Source organism: Tripterygium wilfordii, chromosome 13 (assembly GCF_013401445.1).
Source record: "Tripterygium wilfordii isolate XIE 37 chromosome 13, ASM1340144v1, whole genome shotgun sequence".
In the NCBI taxonomy this organism is placed as follows: Eukaryota; Viridiplantae; Streptophyta; class Magnoliopsida; order Celastrales; family Celastraceae; genus Tripterygium; species Tripterygium wilfordii.
Genome location: NC_052244.1, coordinates 6,827,268 through 6,849,364, shown reverse-complemented (window position 1 = coordinate 6,849,364; position 22,097 = coordinate 6,827,268). Strand labels below are relative to the sequence as shown.

General features: G+C 40.2%; 1 long non-coding RNA gene, 1 other non-coding gene and 1 pseudogene across 2 annotated transcripts; 2 read left to right on the top strand and 1 right to left on the bottom strand.

The window, feature by feature from the left end:
* Positions 1 to 260: 260 nt before the first annotated feature.
* Positions 261 to 367, bottom strand: LOC120013986. Its single transcript, XR_005471521.1, has one exon. It is a non-coding gene; the product is annotated as a small nucleolar RNA R71 (small nucleolar RNA).
* A 2,056-nt stretch (positions 368 to 2,423) lies between these two features.
* On the top strand, positions 2,424 to 6,557 carry LOC120012504 (annotated as a pseudogene).
* Positions 6,558 to 7,344: 787 nt separating this feature from the next.
* LOC120011687 lies at positions 7,345 to 8,430 on the top strand. Its single transcript, XR_005471096.1, has 4 exons — positions 7,345 to 7,499; positions 7,614 to 7,688; positions 7,892 to 7,940; positions 8,370 to 8,430. It is a non-coding gene; the product is annotated as an uncharacterized LOC120011687 (long non-coding RNA).
* The last annotated feature ends 13,667 nt before the right edge of the window (positions 8,431 to 22,097 follow it).

Sequence of the window (22,097 nt, the reverse complement as noted above, 5' to 3'; positions counted from 1 at the left end):
TAATTTGCTCAGTGCAGTACCTCACTTCAGAGGCACACCATCTGATGATCCATATCTCACATTAGAGACTTCTTCGAGTTGTGCAAGACTCAACATGTTCAAGGGTTAACTCCAGAACAAGTTCGACTTTACTATTTCCTTTTTCCCTGAAGGACAACGCCAAGCTGTGGTTCAATTCTTTGGCCCCAGGATCGATCAATACCCGGGAACAGATGGCCATAAAATTTTTGAAAAAGTTTTCCCAGCATAAAAAACAATGGAAGTTGAGAAGGGAAATTTAAACTTGGCAACAAAAAGATGGTGATTTGTTCTACGAAGCCTAGGAGGATTTTAATCAGTTACTTCTCAAGTGCCCGCACCATAATTTATCTCAAGATGATCAAGTTCAGGCTTTTTATGAAGGGTTGGATGCAAATAACACAAGAATTGTAGATTCAGCTTGTGGAGGTATGTTGATGGAGAAGAGCAGTGAGGAAGCTGTTGAACTGTTTGAGACTCTTAGTGAAAATTCTCAACAATTTTCATCAAGAGAAAAACGAGCACTTAAGCTTCCAAGAGGTATTTATGAAGTCCACACTAGCGCAGGAAAATCAGCCTCAGCTGCAGGCTATGGAGAAGAAGATTGACATGTTGGTGAAAGCATTATCAGCTCAGAACATTACCCCAGTCCAACAAGCAGTTTCGATTGAGGTTTGATCAATCTGCTCTCAATCTAATCATATTACCGAAATTGCCCCATGTCTACTTTTTCAGAGCAAGAACATGTCAACTATGTGGGGCGAGGTGGTTTTCATCCCAACAATGATCCATTCTCGAACACTTATAATCCCGGATGGAGAAATCACCCAAACTTTAGTTGGAGAGGACATAATGCACAACAAGTTCTTGTTGAACCCAAGAAGCCATCTTTAGAAGAACAAATGACTCTTCTTGCTTTCAATACTAATGATTTTATGGAGAAGATGGCACGACAGACCAGCAAGTATGATCAACAATTTAGCAACATACATGGATCTATTCAGAAACTTGAAATTCAAGTTGGTCAAATTGTTGAGAGACATAGTGAAAGAGAGGTAGGTAGATTTCCGAGTCAACCAGAAATCAATCCCAATGAGAGGGAACATGCCAATGCTATCACCACTCGTGGAGGAAAAACTGTGGGATATATAGAGAAAGAAATTTTGAAAGTTGAAATGGAGCTAGAAACTGAAACAAGACAGCCACTTTAGGAGAAAGGCATTGCTAGAGTTCATACGAAGGCTGCCACTTCTTCAAGGCCTTATATTCCCGAGTCTCAAGTACCCTTCCCTAGCCAGTTGGTGAATGAAAAGAAGGATAAGCAGATGCAGCATATTATAGATATTTTTCGAAAGGTCGAGATCAACGTTCCCTTTCTAGATACAATTCAACAGATTCCATCGTATGCAAAATTTTTAAAGGATATCTGCACTAGAAAGAGGAAGTTGGCACCATATGAAAAAGTGAAGTTGACTGAGGCAATGCAGTGTCGTGCTGAAGACAAAGTTACCACTGAAACTAAAGGATCCAGGGAGTTTTACTATCCCTTGTGTTATTGGTCAAATGTCTTTTGAAAGAGCTTTTCTAGACTTAGGTGCTATCGTCAATTTAATGCCATATTCAGTTTTGTGCAGCTAGGTCTTGAAAAGGAATTGGAACCAACTTTTGTCACTCTTCAATTGGCGGGCCGTTTTGCGAAGTTCCCAAGAGGCATAATTGAGGATGTTCTTGTCCAAGTTGACAAATTCTTCCTCCCAGCTGATTTTATCATTCTTGATATGGAGGAAGATAGAGACATTCCAATTATTCTAGGCCGGTCATTCTTAGCGACTGCGGGAACTATTGTTGACGTGCAAAAGGGATGTCTGTCCATGACAATGCAAGGTCAGACTATTGAATTTAAATTATTTGAAGCTGCCAATCATCCATCAAATTTAAGGGAGTGTTTTAGAGTCGAAGCTTTTAAGGATGTGAAAATTGACAAGAAGAAGGCAGAGCTTTGCCGAGACTTACCCATTGCATCAAAAGATTTCTCTCTCGGTCAAAAAGTCATTTTGAACAACTCTAAACTCAAACTGTTTCCATCCAAGGTGTGTTCAAGATGGCATAATCCTTTTCAAGATGGCAAAGTTCGGAGGATGAATGAGTTGAAAGAATTCGAGGACGATGTGGAAGAATGTTTCCAAGTTCACTAAAAAGTCACTCGAAGATACGTCTTGCCTACACGTTAAATAAAGTGCTTGTTGGGAGGCAACCCAACCGGGGTAATATTTTTTGTGTATATATTTTTATTTTTGTTTCTATTGTCCTAATATGTTTTCACCAGTGAAAATATGGATGTGACAAATACTGAAAAAGACTGTGTCGAAGCACTGGATTGAAAATTATTCTGGGAGCCGTTCAGGATGGACCAAAAAATGTACCATATATGGGTAGAAATCTACGGATGTCTAGTTTCTGTAGAATTTTACGGTTCATCAATCGGGTCTCAGAAGAAGAAGAAATTGAGGATTTTACGACAACTACGCAGTCCTGAATGTTTACGCGGGAATTGCCTCCCGAGTGTCTTCACTGTCAGGTTGTGTCTTTCTAACTCAGTATTATTTCTTTATGCTATTTTTCACATCATTCCATGCACTGAGCACATTGCATAATTCAAGTGTGGGGGTGAAAACAACTTTGTTTTGTTTTCAAAAATTAAAAAAACACGCAATGCCTTGTGATTTTCATGAATGAAATTTGATGAATATGATGTTGTGATTAATTGAAGCACTAATGAATCTTGCTAAGGACTCATGCCCAATTGAGTGTTTATATCTTGAGCTTTGTTTATCTTGCTTGATCCACTAATTTGAATACTTGTATTGTGGGGTATGAAGTGACACTTCGTGTTGGACACTTGTGGTATGTCAGGAGCATTAGTTTTCTAAAGTTACACGTCCGGGATTAAAATCCAAAAAAAGAGAAGAAAGAATAAGTGGATTTTTCTCATGGGTTTCCTATTGAGTAATCGGGCCTCTTGCCTAGCAAGCAGTGAGTCTCGCATAAAAAGATAGACCATGAGTGACTTCTACAGTGACTTGCTTAGCCTTGTAGCCTTTTTGACTTGAGTTACTAGACCCGTAGGGGTGTCTCTACACCTGATGCCCTAGGCCAGCTGGACTGGGAGTCATTGGTTGAAAACTCGTTACATGGGTCAATTAGAAAGCTTAAGTGGGTAAAGCATTGCACAAGTCACGGAAAAAAAGTTGTTTGCTTTCAAAATAAATAAATAAACAACCCGGTGTGCTTACTTGTTTTTGCTAATGATTTCTGATATGCTATGATTGTGTTCATGTTGAGTTGTTATTGAAATCCCTATACAAGTGTTATTTCACATTCCATAAGCACATTGGATATAATGAAGTTTGTGAATGAATGCTTGTATTGGAAAATGTTGCCCTGATACTTGGTTTGTTGGTGTGAATTTGGAAGCAATATTGTATTCGCATGTTTCTATTAGTGGAATAACTTGGCATTGTGGTGTCGTATAATGTTTGTGGGTATCATTTTGGTAAGCCCTCACGAGACTATAACTCGTCCACTAAGGACACCCGGGGTTTAAAGGCTTGTGTCACATGCTAAGTGCCACCGCGATTCCTACGATAGTGAGTTAGTTTCTATTTTAGTTTTCCTCTTTGTTGTTTTACTCAAGGGCGAGCAAAAAGATAAGTGTTGGGGTATTTGATGCGAATATTATTGTACACCTTTTTGCTTATATTTTTAGGTTGAATTGACGTTTTGTCTATCGAAATAAGATCAGGTTTTGCATAAATTATATTCTTTGTGCCTTTTCAGCTCCTTACGCTCAACAGCTGCTCAACCCATGCTCGAGCGTAGATGTCACAATATTGGCCAGCAGCTAGCGCTCAACAGATCCTCAACAGGCGTTCAACAGCTACTCGACAGAATAAAATCTGAGAATTAGAAGTTTAACTTGTTTTAGGAGTTTCTTTTGAGGTTTACATGTTTATTATTATTGAATGAAACCCTAAGAGGTTGGGGAGACTTTAAAACATATATAAATACCTCATTACAAGTCGAGAAGGAGAGATCTTTTTGGGAGGTCGACGACAAAGAAAGAAGAAGAAGGGATTTCGGCAATCGGGTTCCATCATTCTTGTGTTTCTTTCCTAGATTTTCATGGATTCTATTAATTTTACTTTCTTATGTGAATCTAGCATGAGGAACTAAACCTTTTGCTAGGGGGATGATGTAGCCCCTTTGATTGTGCTTAATGATATAGGTTTGATCAATTTTTGAATTTCTTTATGTTATGTGAGTGTTGATTGTTGTGCTTAATTGATGATTGAACTGTGATGCTTAGCTACCATCTAGGTTTGATTGTTCTGATACAATTCGTAGTAGACGCCATGCCCGGATTGGGAATAGCTTCTTGCAATTTAACACCATGACTGCCTAGACATAGACGCCATATGCTAGGATTCAAGTGATCGCTACATAAGCTGTCATAGATCTAATTGCATTATTGTTTGTTAAACTAGTCTAGACGTCATAAATAGTTTCAAATTAAGAATAGACGTAGTAAGTTAGATGCCATGACTACTATATGAATTAGGGGACTTGGTCTTTGACATACATAAAGGAATTGATAATTGACAACTAAAGGATTTAAGTGCAATAAGATGGTGAAATCGGAACCCTAGTATTTTCGACAATTTGATCTTCCATACAACCCTCTCATTTGTTCTTTGCAATTCTTCTCATAATGTTTGTCTTTCTTTCTCATAATAAATCATCAACAATTTTTGTCTTCTCATTCGGTGAAATTTTTAGTGGATTTTGGAATTATGATAGATTAATACTCAATCCTCGTGGATTCGACATTCGTATTTGCTAAGTTATACTGCTATTGATTCGTATTGATTCGTGTACTTGCGAGTATAAACTGAATTTTGAATCGATATAATTCTAGTAGTTCGGAATCTCACATCAGCCACCGCCGGTCAGGCACCACCGTTCGAGATCAAAGATGGGAGTCAAAGGACTCGTCGACTTCGGTATCACCTCTATCCCTCGCATCTTCATTTTCCCACCCCAGACCCTTGCGGACTTGAACTCGACTTCCTCCGACCGAACCCGACCCCCATGTTTATCCCCACCGTCGATCTATCCGACAAAAGGCCTTCTGTTGTCTCGCAAATCGCGCGTGCTTGTCGCGAACTGGGTTTCATCCAGGTTGTCAATCATGGGATTCCTTTGGAGGTTATGGACCAAAAATCAAAGCTGTTAAGGTACTCAATCATGGGATTCCTTTGATGAGTATATCCTTGACTTTGCTTCGATCCCATGTCAAAAATCTGAAGTCCCAGCAACAACTATTAGTGAGAAGGTAAACGATGCAAGAGTCAAACTGACTTGGGATGAAAAGTGTAGAGTATGCATTTCATTGAGAGAGAACAACTTGTACAAGTGTGTATATCGTCTTCCAAAGAACGAAGGACCAAAGACTATAGATAGCCACCTCGCTAAGTACAGCTCACGGGTCATGTAGAAATAACTTCTAGCTAAAAGGACCAAACAAGAGAAAAGACGAAATGAATTAATAACAACATTTGACATGTAGAAACTCAGTTTTCAATCCGGGGCAGCTGCAGTTTTGGCGCATACTTCACGTGAGAAAGGTGGCCCAGTAGAGATACCTGGTAATAGAAGTCGATCCTGGGAGTGTAAATGTTGAATTACGAATTGATCTTTTTCGTTTCAGGGATACTTTGCAGGTTAGGCTAGGTCCAGATCCATCACCAGTCGAAATCCCGGAAATATGTAGGAATGAGATTGTGGGATCGATGGAACATAGCAGTCAAACAAGTTGGAGAGCACTTGATGGAGCTGTTATGTGAGGGGTTAGGATTGGATAAAGGAAGGTTGAAGAAGATGATGTTCTTAGAATCACGAATCAGGTCGGACACTACTATCCGCGCTGTCCTCAACCAAATTTTGACTCTCGGAATCACGTCTCACACAGACCCGGGAGTATTGACAATCCTTATGCAGAGCCAAATTGGTGGGTTGCAAATCGAGCACGGCGAGGATGGGTGGATGTCAAGCCCATCGCTGGAGCACTTATTATTAACGTCGGAGACATACTTCAGGTAAAATGTCTGCTCGAGATGCAAAATGAGGTTTAAGTATTTCAAACTAATATATTTCTCTTGATTATGCTTTTCAGATTCTTTCAAATGATGAATACAGGAGTGTAGAGCATAGAGTGTTGGCTAATCCTTGCCGTGAGCCACGAACTTCAGTTGCAGTTTTTTTCAACACTACCAATAGAGATGGCTTGTTTGGGTCGTTTCCGGAGATGACGTCGCCCGAGAAGCCTGCCCTTTATCGACAGCTTGTATTTTCTGATTACTTGAAAAGGTTCTTCACCAAAGAGTTGGACGGCAAATCTTTGAAAGATTTTTATAGGGTGAAAGACAGAGAGTTGGTGTAACGGACAGTAGTATGTATCATGTAATGTTACCTTCTTCGGACTATAAGACTGCCTTATGTTTATCTAAATCTAAGCCGATGGCTCTACTTCCAGGGACATTTTATTCGGGTTTGTAATGTTATTCATCTTTTCATTTCTGGGAGAGGAAAAGCAAGCTCAACTGTGAAATGCGGAGTAGTTCCTTTTTTTTTTTCCCTCGCAGCCAAACAGGTGTGAAGCACTAGCGGTTCACAAATTTCACTTCTGGTGTTTTTTAAAGGGTAGATACACCCAGGACACATCACACGGTGCAATGAACACACTGTTCACCACCAGAAAGCCATACAAGACCAAACCCACAAACATAGAAAGCAGCATAAAGATGGCATCTTTCAACAAGTTTCACTTATTGCACGTTTTAATAGCACTTTTGGTCACTGATAGATTTCTGTGTTCAATTTGCATACCGAAAGATTTTTTGTGTCAATTTGATACACCAAAGTTTCAATTTGTTTCAAATTACACCATCGATCAGATTTGCCCAGTTTACGGCAGTCAACATGTAATATCCCGTTCTAATAAAAAGAAAGAAAATATAGAATAATAAAAATAAAATAAATAAATGAGACTTAGTTGTGGAAAATAATAAAAATTGTGGGATGAAGTTAGAATGTTATAAGGGTTTAAAGAATAGTTGAATTAAAGTTAAGGTCAAATAAGTAAAAGAATAAAAAATAATAATAATAATAACATAAACAAACAAACAAAAATAAATAAATAAAATGTAAAACCGGTGAAGGCGCAGGTGCCTTCGCCCGATAACCTTTATATATAAAAATAAAAAAATAAATAAAAAAAGGGAAAAGTTGCTTTGCTTCTTCTCTCCACACCCTCGGCCAGCTGCTTTCGGCGATGTTCCAGCGAGTCTTCCTGCCGGCAAGGTACTCTCCTCTCTAGGACCACACACATGCTTCAATTTCTTACAAGAAAATAGAAGATTAAGGTAATTTTTGAACTTAGGGTTGTGGGTATAAGTGGGTTTTGAGGATTTTTGATTCTTTGGGAGTTTTCTTTATTCAATAGCTCAAATTAGCCTCTAATCATATTGTATTACTAGATTCAAGTGTGGGTTTTGAATCAATTCTAGAGAAGAGGTTGATTTCTTGAATTGAAGACACTAACAAGCTTCAAGGTAAGTGTTATTAATTTTAATTGTTCTATTTAGGGTTGGGTTGACGTGAGAAATAATATAAGGTGGAATTTGATTGTTTTAACCTTTGAATTTAAGGTAATATGTGGATTTCTAAGAAATGGGTTGAATTTTAAAGTATGGAATGTGAGACTTGAGTGATTGGTGGACTATGGAAATTTAATGGAGTTTATTTTATTTAATAGGTTAGTGAAGTACACGTTGCGTTTGTGGTAAGATGCAATTCGCTTTGAGGTAGGGAAATTCTACCCTTTGCTATTCTCTTTGAATATGCCTTCCTATTGAAAACATTTATCCTTCCCCGTTATTCATTATAATGCGTGCTCGCCTTAATTGTACCTAAGGGAGAATAACCCCACTTTGTGTTTTCTTCGTTGTATGATTGAGTTATATTGCATACCCTACTTGTTCAATCTTCCATTGAGCATAAAATATTCATTGGGCTGTTCAGGGTCCCGATATGTATAGGGATGTCGGTGGGTCAAGTTAGGATCTCGTATGGTGTAATTATTTACTTGTGTTTGGTGTACATGATTTTAGCTATCATATTGTTGCATTTGTGCCTTTCTTTAATATTTCAGCTTTATGTTATTCACTTACTCTTTATTATTCCCTACTGGGCTTTTCGCTCACCATTTTCTTTCTCCTATTCCCTCCTCACAGGTGAGTCTAGTTCCGGTACCAGGGTCGCGGATTAGGAGGAAGGCGCATGACATGGATGGACCCCTGGAGAGTGATAGGACTCGATAGTTCTAAACCTTGATTATGTTATTACTATTTTGTCGTATCTATATTTTTCAGTTGAGACATTGTGTGATATCCCTATTCGATGGTGGGATGGACTGTAGGGAGGGTACTCCATGTGGTCGGGACTCCCGAACTGGGTTTGTGGATTTTGTGTCCTGACGATTTCTTATGTTTGCTGGATTGCTATTTGCGCTGGATGTTGATTATATATGTTGTTGTATGGAGAAATTATGTGTGACTGTTAGGTGGCTTGAGGCCCTGCTTAGAATCGAGAATTTAACTGTGATATGAATTGTTAGATGGCCGGAGGCCTTGCCTAGGTTGTGAATATATTTGTGATTTTGCTGCGTGTTTACTCCAGGTTGGCATCCTCCATATTATGGGGAGGTGCTGTCGAAATTTTTAGTGACTTAATGATTGAATTAATTAGGAGATTGATTAAGAGGATACCAAAAGTAACGCATTCCGGATCGGGGCGTTACACAACATGTCCATGTGGCACGTTGACCGTTAAATCTCGAATAATATGTGTAAAATTAATTTTCACGTGGAATTAATGCATTAACCTAACCCTAACCCCCAATTTCATCTCTCTATGAACCCAACCCCAACCCCCAACCCCAATTTCAACCAGATTCACTCAATAAAGCCCATAAAACGATCAAAGATTTATCAGAAGATTGAAGAGTAAAACCAGATTCACTCAATAAAGCCATGAAACGATCAAAGATTTATCAGAAGATCAAAGAGTAAAAATTACAAAGCAAGCGAAGGAGTATGGACTCGCAGTTGAGAAAAAGTGACGAGATTCATCTCTGGTTTAGGAGTGAAATTACACTTCTGGTTGTCTTCCTCTTTTTTTGTTATTAAATTAAGGTCTAGTTTGGTAAACAATTTTCAAGTAGTAGATATGCTAGCAGAAATGATGGTAACAGAAATGTTGGACAATTTTAATAGCAGATATGCTACATGAATGTTTGATATTGTTTGGTTGAACTTTTGTTGATAACATTTATGCTGGGTAACATTTTGTGACAAATTACGTACAAAGGTATTATGCATTTTAGTTGCAGAAATGCTTTGACAAACGGGGCCTAAATGTTTTTTGTTCTTAATTATATTTTTGTTATGAAATTGCACTTAAAATAGCTGACCTTATTCCGACAGAGCTTCTTCTTTTCTTATGTCTTATGAAAGTGGCTGCCAGGTCCGACCTCTGCCTTGGAGTTGGATGTGAACAGTTGCTGCCTAGCCAGGAGAGGTGCGAAGCGAAGAGATGTTGGTACCGGTCGTTGATGAGCGCTGCTATGGGTTCACTGGCTAGAGAGGGGGGGCCAGAAGAAAGAGAGTTTGGGTCACCAGGAGAGAGAATGAAAGGCATTGGATCTGCTTGCTCATGGTCATTGCCGCATCAGAACGAAAAGAGAAAGAGGATGCCTGGAGAGCTGGGGAGGAGATCAGCAGGTGGCTTAATGGCCTTCACATCTGCTTCTGCTGCAAGGCTCTAGGTCTTAGTTTAGTTTTTAAGTTAATCTGATTTTAATTGTATTAATTAATACCTTTTAACTTAATTACATAGATATTTTTCATATCATCACCGTTTGTCATATCACCCAAACTTAACGGTCAACATGCCACATGAGCACATTGACTGCCCAAAACAAGGCAAATCTGACCGATTGTGTAATTTGGCACAATTTAAAACTTTGATGTATCAAATTGACACAAAAAATCTTTCGGTGTGCAAATTGAAATACGAAAAATCTTACAGTGATCAAAAGTGCTATTAACCCCTTATTGCACAACGGTTTATTTTATTTTATTTTATTCATTACTTTATTTAAGATAATATTATAGTAGTTTATAATCTTTTTAAAATAATTTTTCCTTGAATTTATTGTTAAATATTTATAATGAAGTAAATGATATATACAAAAAAATTAAAATCATAAAATATCAAATTTTAAAAGTCATAAAACTTAATAATTAATTATTCTTATATTTACAACAAATGATACTTAAAATTTATACTTTATATTTATAATTCTTAATATTTATTAAAAAAATTAAAAAATTATACGCAAAATATACTTTCCACAACTTATAACCTTATACGCTAGTGGTAGCTATAAGTTTCATCAAACACCTCAAAGTTTTTTTTAAAGCGGCAAAAAGATAATTTTCGTCCCTCAACTATGGGGCGAGTTTCATTTTTGTCCCTAAGCTTTTTTTCTCCCATTTACGTCCCTCAACTATTGAAAAGTATCATTTTCATCCTTTCAAGTGAGATTGAAGTTGGGAAAAACCTGATTTGACGAACAATATGATGTCATGTAGGATTTTTCAATGGCCGGATTTATTCGAGGGACAAACATGGTACATTCCAATAGTTGGGGGATGAAAAAGGAAAAAAAAAGAAGCTAAGGGAAGAAAATGAAACCCGACCAATAGTTGAGGGATGAAAAGTACTTTTTTGCCTTTTAAAGCTTATAATCTATCTTATTTTTTACAACTTATAAATTAGCTAGATCCAGGATTCGAGTTCCATCCATAGTATTTTTCACGTACTACCCTCTATGAAATTGAGCTGTTACAAAAAAATAATTTTGAAACTTAGAGGGAGTTTGTAAAGAGGGCCGACGGAGAAAGTGGTTCTTGTTGATGGGCGGAGAAAAGGTGTCATATTCAGGAGCTTGTTCCCCTCTAACGCCTTGTTCACGTCTCTCGCTCTCATCTTGTTGGAATCCACTTGCGTACCCGTTTGGCACAGCAATTCCGCAAGCACCGCTTGTGTTAAAAAGTGGCACATGCTAGTTGTTTCGTTAGTGTTAGGGCAAATGCAATGGTGGGCTTTTTGGCAAGAATGAATGGGTTAAATGGATCTTTAATGGGAAATGGAGAGGTTGAATCCATACAATGATGGGCTTTTTGGCAATCAAAGTTACTGGATCAATCTGGGGAACAAAGACTTCTATTGGGGCTTCAAATTGCCTGACTAGTATGGGCCCGCACAAACACCAACTGCAAACCTATTCTCACGTGAGGTACGAATCATACCCATTCTCTTCCCTACGCCTCCTCTTCATCTCTTGCTCTCTCTCGGATCCGTGAATCTCACAACCCATTGGGGTCTCACGCATAAAGGTCTGTGGTTGGCTCGATTGTCGTCTTCCGTCTTCCCATGTTTTCTACTCTGTTTGTTTCATTGCTTCACCGGAACTACCAAGCAATTCAGCTAGGTCGCCCTTCTCTTCTATTTAATCGTTGCTCATCTTCTTATATCTTTTGTTAATTAGGGGTGAAGAACTATCTCCAACTACCTCATCTGAAACAACCTCCGGCTGCAAAGCATCGCAGACGCTGCGACCTGTGTTCCAACTACGGGTCCTCGATCATTGCTCGTCGAAGAAGCAGAATATCAGGTTTGTGGATCTACTTCTTGATTTACCTGTTTTGGTGAGGTCCTTGAATCTGATTGGCTGGCCCTAGTTTTATTCTTTTTCTCTCTATGTCTCGCAATCCTTAGAAAGATCATTGAAGAAGCATCTGTTTGGTATTTTCTCTGAACTTCAAAATTCATGTTTGCATGGACTTCTAATTTCGTGTTTGCGTTTCTTTCGTCGATGCGATTGGCCTGTGATGTTTATGGATTGTGTTTTTTGATTGTTTTTCATTCGTTCTCCTCTTGATCATTTGTTTTTTTTTTAATTCGTATGAACCCTAATTTTTGTTTGATTGTATTGGCTCAATTTTTGAATTCGGGAGAATAGAAATGTTGTTTGGTTTTTACGATGTAGCATAACTTCATAATATAGTGGTGCAATTTCGAGCCTTCCCACTTCCAATTATTTTGCAGTAAACGATGCCATGAACCCAAGCCAGCCTCCAAATTCCCAACGTCCACCAAATCATCAACAAATGATTCCATGTGACAATTTTGCTTTAAGGAATTACTTTGTCCACATGGTGCAATCTGGATTTGACCCATCAACGCTCCAGCACTTTGTATCTAATCTATCAAACAGCCAAAGTTATCCAAATATGACCCACCATCCAACTGTTAATGCACCCAATGTGAACCAAAGCCAGAAAGCTTTTGATCAAACTACGCCAGCATCGGGTCCTACTGTACTGCCAAACGAGGTTAGAGGGTCAAGATGTAGGAGGAAGTCACGCCTTCCTCCTAAGGAGCGCACCCCAAGACCACCAAACTGGTAACTAGAGGAGGATGTCGACTTGTGTAAATCTTGGGTCACAATTGGAACAGATCCGATCACTGGAATTAATCAGGATAAGCAATCCTTCTGGACACATGTCAGGTCAGACTTTATTCAACGAAGAGGACCGACAGCTGGATGCAGGAATGAGCAGGCTTGCGAAAGTCGATGGGGACTTATTCATCCATGGGTCACTAAATGGACTGCAATATGGAAGCAAAGCATGGAATTAATCCCTAATGGCTACACCATACATGATCAGGTACATTATATGTCGATTTTCTTAATAATAAGTGTGTTTATACTATGTCATTATGTAAGTGTTGGCTTAAGGTGATTTGTATCAAATCTATGCAGACATGTAGGCATAGTTGGGTTCTATGTTTTAATATGACTGGAAGTCCAAGAAAACAACCATTTTTTCTTCTTCTTTCCTTCTGTGGAGGATTGTGTAATGCATCATATGGTATTTAATTTTACTCATATTGGTATATGACATAGAAAAGTGAAATGCCTTTCCCCTGTTGCCGCTTTGGTGTACCATTTCAAACTTCTCTTGTTAATTTTAAACTTCTCTTGTATCTCCCTAGAGATTGGAAAGCAAACTCTCCAAGATTTCGTGTTATAATTAAAAAATAATTCAAATGAATTCATCAATGGAAGAGTTTCTCCTCTATGTGTTCACATCGCAATAAATTGTTTTGACGTCTATCTTGTAATACCCCGTCTCAAAATAAAAATAAATAAAATATAGAATAATAAAAATAAAATGAATAAATTGGATTTAGTTATAAAAAGAATAAAATTGTAGGGTAAAAAGAATTATTGGGAGGATTTAAAGAATATAGGAAATTATTTTTGGGGCAAAATGTTAAAAGAGAGAAAAAAAATAATTGAGTTTTCTATAAAAATAAATAAATAAAAAAAATAAAACATAAATGGGTGACAGCGCATCACAGCCCTCACTCGAGTGTTTTAAAAAAAGAAAAGTTAAAACACTTTTCTTTGTTTGCTCCAACCACCCACCCAGGGCAGCCATTTCAGGCGATTGTCCGGCGAAACTCCGGCCGACAAGGGTCATTCTTAGGTGGACACACATACATGCTTTGATTTTCTACAAGAGAAGAGTTGGATTGAGGTAAAGTTTTGGTTTTGGGGTTTGAGAGTTAAATGGGTTTTGGGGTTTTTGGCTCAATGAGAGTTTCCTTGTTCAATGACTTCAAATTTGGTTCTAATTTTGTTATATTTCTAGGTTCAAGTGAAGTTTTTGAATCAATTCAAGAGAATCCTTTGTTATCTTGATTTGGTGGAATTTCCAAGCTTCAAGGTAAGGATTCTTGACTCCAATTGTTTAATTAAGGTTGTGTTAGGATGAAAAATAATATTGTGGTATGATTTTAATTTTTTAACCTTAGAGACTTATGGTAGAATATAAATTTAGTGGAAATGAGGATATTGTGGAGTATGGAATGTGGGATTTAAATGGGTTGATGAATATGACAACTAAGTGGAGTTTATTTCATTAAATAGGTTTGTGAATTGGTGTGGAGTGTACATTGCTTGTTGGTGAGAGTTTCGAGTCCACTTCGAGGTAGGGATTTTTTTTCCCCTTTCTTTGCTATTTTCAATCTTCATAAAGGACAAGTTTTGAATATTATTTCGATTGACACGGTAAGCTCCTTTGGGCCACTCTTTGCTTGTTCCAAAGAAAGGTCGTAGCCCAATTCATATTATCTCATTGTTACTTAAAAGTTTATTATTGTTATGCATTATAACCCATGACATGCTCGGTCATAAATCGGGCATTATGTAATCTTCATGCATCATGATGAATGGATGTTGTATTTATAATTATTGCGTGACCGACATGAATTGTAGGAATTACATTAGATGCATGGTGTGTCCCAAGGATGGACCTGGGGCTCACGTTAGGTGTTGGATGATTTGGGCAAGTGCGTTGATGATGGTTAGGAGCCTTGTGATGGTCCTAGTCTATAGAATTCCCGTAGCAGTATTTGTCACTGCACGTTGGCTAGTATGTAATGCTAGGCCAGGAGTGGTAGGCTGAGATATCACCGTGGGGCCAGCGGTGAGTGGTTGCGACCACATGTGTGCCAACCTTCTCTCTAGCGGTTTTAGATTGATGGATATGTGATTATGGTATTGATTGGATGCTAGAGAGAGAGGTAGTGCGGTGGATTCTCGTCGGCTTATCGCCGCAGGACGGGAATCTGATTCGCCGGCTTGGGTGTCATTGGTGGAGGATATGGAGGTTCGGTTGGGTTGATCGGGTGCATTAGCTTTGCACTGCATATTGCTGCATTGATGAATTCGTTATAAATTTCCAGTCATACTATTGTTCTTGTGTTCTATTATTTATCTCTACTGAGCCTTCTGCTCACCCTATCTACTTTCCCTCCCCACAGGTGAGACAGGATCTAGTGCACAGGCTACGTGTGATGCCCTGCTCTGCGTCATATGAGGCGAGGTGTGGGGGTTACTGTTCTGTGATGAAATACCACATCGGCCAAGGAAGGTCCCTGGGTGTAGAATATAATGAGCTGTAGACCTTAAACTATTGTCCAATCTTTTCTGGTATGGGCCAGGAGAGGTTGGGAACTGCCACGCTGGGCTTGGTATGGGCCAAGTTCAGTGGTTGGTGGGGAGATTGGGCTTTAGTGGGTCGGGCTGTTACAGTTGGTATCGAAGCCGACCTTGGTGGGTATGTGGGTTTCGTCCCTTGCGTCTAGCCGGGGCGCGGTGCCCGTGTCTGGCGTGACCCACGGGGACGTGGGCTCCTAAGGGGGGTGGACTGTGATGCCCTGCTCTGCGTCATATGAGGCGAGGTGTGGGGGTTACTGTTCTGTGATGAAATACCACATCGGCCAAGGAAGGTCCCTGGGTGCAGAATATAATGAGCTGCACATCATGCGTTTCCCGGCTGACCTGGTGAGTTTTTATTTTGATGTTTCCTGCTTTAGATTTATGTATACATGTGTTATCTTTTCCAGATATGGTTGACACACGTAGTACTCGGGTGCGAGGACATGGATCGGGTAGCGGGGAACACGAGGCGGATGAGCCTCAGGGGGTAGATGAGGGGGGTATGCCTGAGTTGGCTCCATTAGAGCGGGGGCGAGGACAGAGAGGTAGGGGTGCGAGACGTGGTAGGGGCGGAAGACGTGGGAGAGGTGGGGGCAGGCGGCGAGTGAATATAGATCCAGTGGATGATATTGGGGAGGATCAGGAGGGATATCTAGCACCACAGGGGGTAGAGGCTGTTGTTACTACTTTACGACAGGAGGTTCGGGATGTTACTGAGTTGGTACGAGCTCTTGGGCAAACTGTTACAGGACTTGTGACACAGATGACTGCTCCAGTTCCAGCTGCATTACAGGCTCCTGTTGAGGTTCCAGAGCAGGTCCTGACTTTGGGTGAGTTACAGGAGGGTACAGGACAGATTGTGGAGGCACAGGTAGCTCCTTTGGCGATTGATACGTCGATCAAAGAGCTAGCCGAGTTACGAAAGACGAGTCTAACCCAACTAGAATCACGTTGATCGGAGTTGTGGTTTGGGAGATATCGGAGTTTGAAGTTCCGATTTACTCGGATTTCTTTTGGTCGATCCGATCGATTCCGGCGACGGTTTGGTTTGTTTCAGGTACCTATGAGTTCATCTCATCGAGTTCTTTAATTTGATATAAGATTTGGCAGGTTTGGGTGGTCGGATCTCCGGCGATGGGGTTAAATGGGTTTCCGGCGAGTTGACCGAGTTAGGCCGAGTTGACTCGGTTGCCCAGCGAGTTGACTCCCTTGACCGGCGAGTTGACTCGGCTGGGTACTATTTGACCCGTTTTGACCCGGGCGGGTACTATTTGACCCGGTTACTGACCCGGTTACTATTTGACTCTGAGAGTGAGGTGATTGGAGGTGTTGGATGTGGATGTGGATATGGATGTGGATGTGGATGTGGATTGTGGGCCCCTATAGGCGCCCAAATGATCAGATATGGATTTCTGATGGATGATATATATACATATACAGACCGGATATATACCGGTGGACCGTCTGAGATGGGGTGCATCACAGGGGACGCCCTCTGGTGTAGGCTATGCTATCGGGATACCCGATCCTCATCCAGTTTCGGTGTGGACCTGGATTGGGAGACACCCTACGGGGATTAGGGTGGGTCCAGGGGTGTGCTGGATTGTTGGAGATTGATGTGGTGATTACAGTGTTGGATAGCCTTATCGGCTACCATTTCACTTGATTGGATTGGTGTATGGATTTCTGGAGACCAGTGTTGGTGGTTCCAGTGTTGCTTAGCCTTATCGGCTACTGTGCTATTTGGTTGACTTACTGATGGATGTATATTTCCTGTATTGCATACTATGCGTTTCATTTCTGGATTTATCATTATTATTTATGGGTATTGGCGTTTCCTCTCTACGCCCTACTGAGCTTTGTGGCTCACCCCTCTTCTTTATCCCCTTTCAGGTGAGTTGGATGTAGGTGATGGCGGTCAGCAGCGGGATGCGTGAGCTGGTGTGTAGCCTTGGGCTGACTCTTAGTGGGTGTGGGAACTTTTTGTATTGTATTTGTATATATCCTATATGGTTTGGTATCGGGTAGATACGTTTTATTCTTCCGCTATTGTATATGTATACAGGTGGATGTACCTTGTGGATAGTATGGTAGTTCTTATTATTATTATTATTATGTCTGTTGGGTTTAGTCGTAGATTTGGGATCTGGTTCGGGGGATGGGGTGTCCCCTGCCGGTCACGTCCCTGTGGTATAGGTATACCTCGGTGTATCTTAGGAGAGAGGGGCGTGACAGTTTGGTATCGGAGCCGACCTTGGTGGGTATGTGGGTTTCGTCCCTTGCGTCTAGCCGGGGCGCGGTGCCCGTGTCTGGCGTGACCCACGGGGACGTGGGCTCCTAAGGGGGGTGGACTGTGATGCCCTGCTCTGCGTCATATGAGGCGAGGTGTGGGGGTTACTGTTCTGTGATGAAATACCACATCGGCCAAGGAAGGTCCCTGGGTGCAGAATATAATGAGCTGCAGACCTTAAACTATTGTCCAATCTTTTCTGGTATGGGCCAGGAGAGGTTGGGAACTGCCAGGCTGGGCTTGGTATGGGCCAAGTTCAGTGGTTGGTGGGGAGATTGGGCTTTAGTGGGTCGGGCTGTTACACTACGGATCAGCAAGAAGACGCGTGACGGAGATGGCCTGGACATTAGTTGTTTTGTGTATCTACGTAGTACTTATGTGTGTTTTATATATACATGTTTGGTTATGTTTTAGTGGTAAATATGCATGGATATGGTTATATATGCATGACATGTTGTTTTGCAATGTCAAGTTTGTGTGTGCTAGTTGTAGTATGAAGAATTATGTGTATGGTTGGATATGGATGGTATAGGGATGATTGAGAGTGGTATTCTGTGATTTTTGGATGGTTGATGCTGAATGATGTAATTTGTATTTAATGGTGGACCCTGAGGGTCAGTGGATTTGGATATAATAGAAGTATTTATTTGTTGTGTCTTGATTACAGGTGGGTTTCCTCAATTTATGAGGAGATGCTGCCGAAATTTTTGGTAAAGTTTATATTGGGTTGGGATGTAACACGTGAGATGCCCGTGATTGTGTTTGGTGTGTTGGTTGGGTTGTGTTTGTCCTTATCTTCACGCTCCACGGATTGGGGCGTGACATATGTTGTGCTGCATCTTGTCCCAAAATGGTGATTTTTGTGAAATAGACCTGATAGATGTTGATATAAATGGCTATTGCTTTCTACATTTTGGATGGACTTTTAACCATTGTTTTATACATCCAAAAATTGTTGTTTAAAATTTAAACTTCTTTAAATGTATCCTAACTTTCTGAACTTCTCCGAACCACTTATTAAAATCTGTTTAACTTAATCTTGTCTTCTTTTTTTTTTCTGCATATTAGTGGGCCTTTTGTTCTTCATTGAACTGACATTTGGTTTGGATTTACTTGTCTTTTGGAAAAATGTCCTTACCATTTTTATGAAGCATTTTAGTTTTTACTCAATATTAGTTGATAGTTGTTTTTATGTTTCCCCAATCGTATACAGGAACGAGCTGCAAGATCACTATTCCACAAGACATACAATCATCAATTCAAGTACGAGCATTGTTGGTTGGTGCTGAGGAGCTGCTCCAAATGGTGACTATATAGTGTTGAGAGCAAAGCTGGTACTGAAGTTGGCCTTGACAAGCGAGGACCGTTTGTTGACACAATGTCAGATTGGAATGTTAGTGGGCCACATGGGGATGATCTGGAAAGGGAAGTGACTGAGACAGGGTTGCCCGAGCATAACTTTCAGCCAACATTCCCTGAGACACCTATCACGGATGAATCACCATTTCAAGCATTGAATGGTAACGAGAGAAACGATGAGGATCAAAGACCAATTGGTACTAAGGCTGTCAAAGCAGCGAAACAACGTAAGAAGTCTAGGAAAGGAGAGGCCTCAAGTCAAGTTAGCGAGAGTATAAACGCTGGATTCCACGAGATGATTGAAACAAGCCGTTCAAATTAGGAGTTATTGGTGAAGAACCGCGAAGATACACGAAGGGAAAAAATAGAATTTGATCGGCAGCGCCATGAGGATGATAAAAAGGCGTATGAGGAGGAGAGACAACTCACAATGAAGGCCAAAAAATCAAAGATCATGAAGAACATGGCCGGGATCACAAATGATTTGATATCCACAAGAAGGGAACTTAGGCATGTCCAATCAGAGACTAAGTATAGGCAGCTGAATGCTTTGGTTGCTGCCCTGGAGGTCGAGCTAGAAGCGGAGATGGAAGGTACAATCATATCAAATAAATATGATTCTATCAGCTTTTCTTAATTGTAAGCCTTAATAATGTATATACTAAAGCTTATTCTAATTCTACAGATATGAAAAAGGATAAGAACGTGGAAGTCGTAAGTCCTCCAATTCACACCGATGAACATGGAACGCAACCCTCCAACTCAGATTGGCGTCAACGCTGGTAATTTTAATCATTGACAATTTAATATACCTGATAGATGTTGATATAAATGGCTATTGTGATTCTAGGGCAATTGAGTTTGATGCTTTGTAGTTTCCCTGTTGCTATTCAATTTAGGTTTTTGAACAGCTTGTTGTATTTAAGTGCAATGATTATTACCATGAATTGTTTTTGCATTATTGAAAACAATAATGCAGTTAACTATCGCTAGTAGGAAGACCATCTAAATGATGCTACTCTATTCCCCTTGACTGTTTCTTTGGGGGAGAACCATTAAGTTGTGTATGCTATTCTCTTGCTGAGAACCTCCTTTGCTGAACAATTGAGTGTTGGGTTTGAAATTCTGATTTTTTCTTAGCTTCTCTTCATTAACCTGGTTACCTCACAATCATATTGTTGTTGGATGATAATACATTTCTATTCATGCAACAATTGTTGGGTGGTGACAAGCCTTGCCAACTTAGTATGGTTGCCATGTTAGCAGAACTACGTTAGTAGGCATTGTAACGGCCCATCCCGCAGGATCCAGCCGGGCCCATGGACCGCTACCCCCAACCCATCTCCAAGTCCATTAGGAAGGTCGTTGGTGAGAGTCGAACACGCTACCTCCCACCCTTTAACATAGTGCCCATGGCAACCTATGTCACCAACTAAGCCATGGCTTAGTTGGTGGCATAGTGTGCCTGAGGGGCCTATGTCAAAGGGTGGGAGATCGGGTGATCGATTCCCACCAACAACCTACCTGCCTTGCGAGGGGGTGAGGGGTTGGGCTGTCTGGACCATGGATCCTGGAGAGTACCTGGGGCATGCGTGTCGGCCGAGGAAATTTATGAAAAGGTAGTTTTTATATAACAACTAGCCAACCCGTAGGCTTCAGCTGGGCTCCATGGACCACTGCCCCCAACCCATCATGGCTTAGTTGGTAGCATGAGTTGCCTTGTATAGGGGCTTATGTTAAAGGTGAGGTCAATGGAATGATTCTCACAACAACCTCCGTGCCATGCGTGGACGGGATGGGTTGGGGGTAGTGGTCCATGGAGCCCAACTAGAGCCTGCGGGTTGGCCAGTTGTTATAGGCATTCCCTGCAAATGTGAATGGCCTGTAATGCATTAGCTCTCTGATTCCTATACACCCAAGTGGTCTTCTCCTATTATTATGGAAGAATAAAAAAGATCACTAGTTGAAACGGTAGTTTGCCTTTGTCTAAGATAGTGGTGGTTCATCTTAGCATGTTGCTAGTAGTTTTACTTTCCTTCTTAGCCTGAATTTTATCAAATTCTGTTTGTTTGGGGAAAATACAAGAAAAAAACTGGTATGTTGCTATGCAGTGAATTCTATGGATCAATGGATGATCTGATTCTGAAAGTTTAATCTTAATGCTCTCTTTTCTTATATTGGCTGGCTGAGTAAGTGGAACGCTCCTTATAATGGATGAATTGCTTCCTTTCTAGAACATTACACCATTCCAATAAGCTTTGTTCGTTTTTTTCTTATCCTTATAATTCTCTCTCTCTCTTTTCCTCATATTCTTTCCTTCTCTCCTATTTTTTTTACTCCTACTTCTATCTTGATTGTCATTTTCCTAATAGACCGACCAATTTTTTCACACTTTAATTCGTGGGAATTCTATTTTATGCCCTTCTCATTGGACAATCGATGTTGTATATATGTACATGCACACGTTGTCTATACAAGATAGAAAGGGGTGGGGGGCCTGGCACTAAAGTTCTTAAAAGGACAACCATGAATATGTGTTTTCATTTATTTATCTCTGATTCATGACTGTTTTATGGGTAGGGGGCCTGGCACTAAAGTTCTTAAAAGGACAACCATGAATATTTGTTTTCATTTATTTATCTCTGATTCATGACTATTTTGCCAAAAACTTTAATAGATACCAGCTTATAGCCAAAATGTTTCTTTATCTTATTTGTGACAATGAATACATGTAGGATGTCGGACGACCATTGGCTTGAGAGGGAGAGGGAGAGGGAGATACATGCTTCTAACGATGACACTAGCTAGATGTAACCTGGAAACCGAGTTCACGTATTATTAATTTGGCTACTATCTACTTTAGCATGCAATTGAGATGGTTGGATGTTTTCTCCTTTGTATTTCAAAGACTCATAGATGTTTATTGTGAATTTTATTTATTTGGAATGTGATTCACGTTGGATATTATTCATTTGGAATATTTCTGTATTTGATATGATTGTTCTATATTGAGTAGATGTTTTCTTGTGTTGTGAAAGAGCATTATTGATGTAGGGAATCTTATTGCTTTGATATCTATGGTCAATATTTCATTTTCATGCTTCAAAGATAGTAGATTCGTGACTAGGACCAGACTGGTTCCAGCTGAGGAGTTGGTTACAAGGAGTTCACATA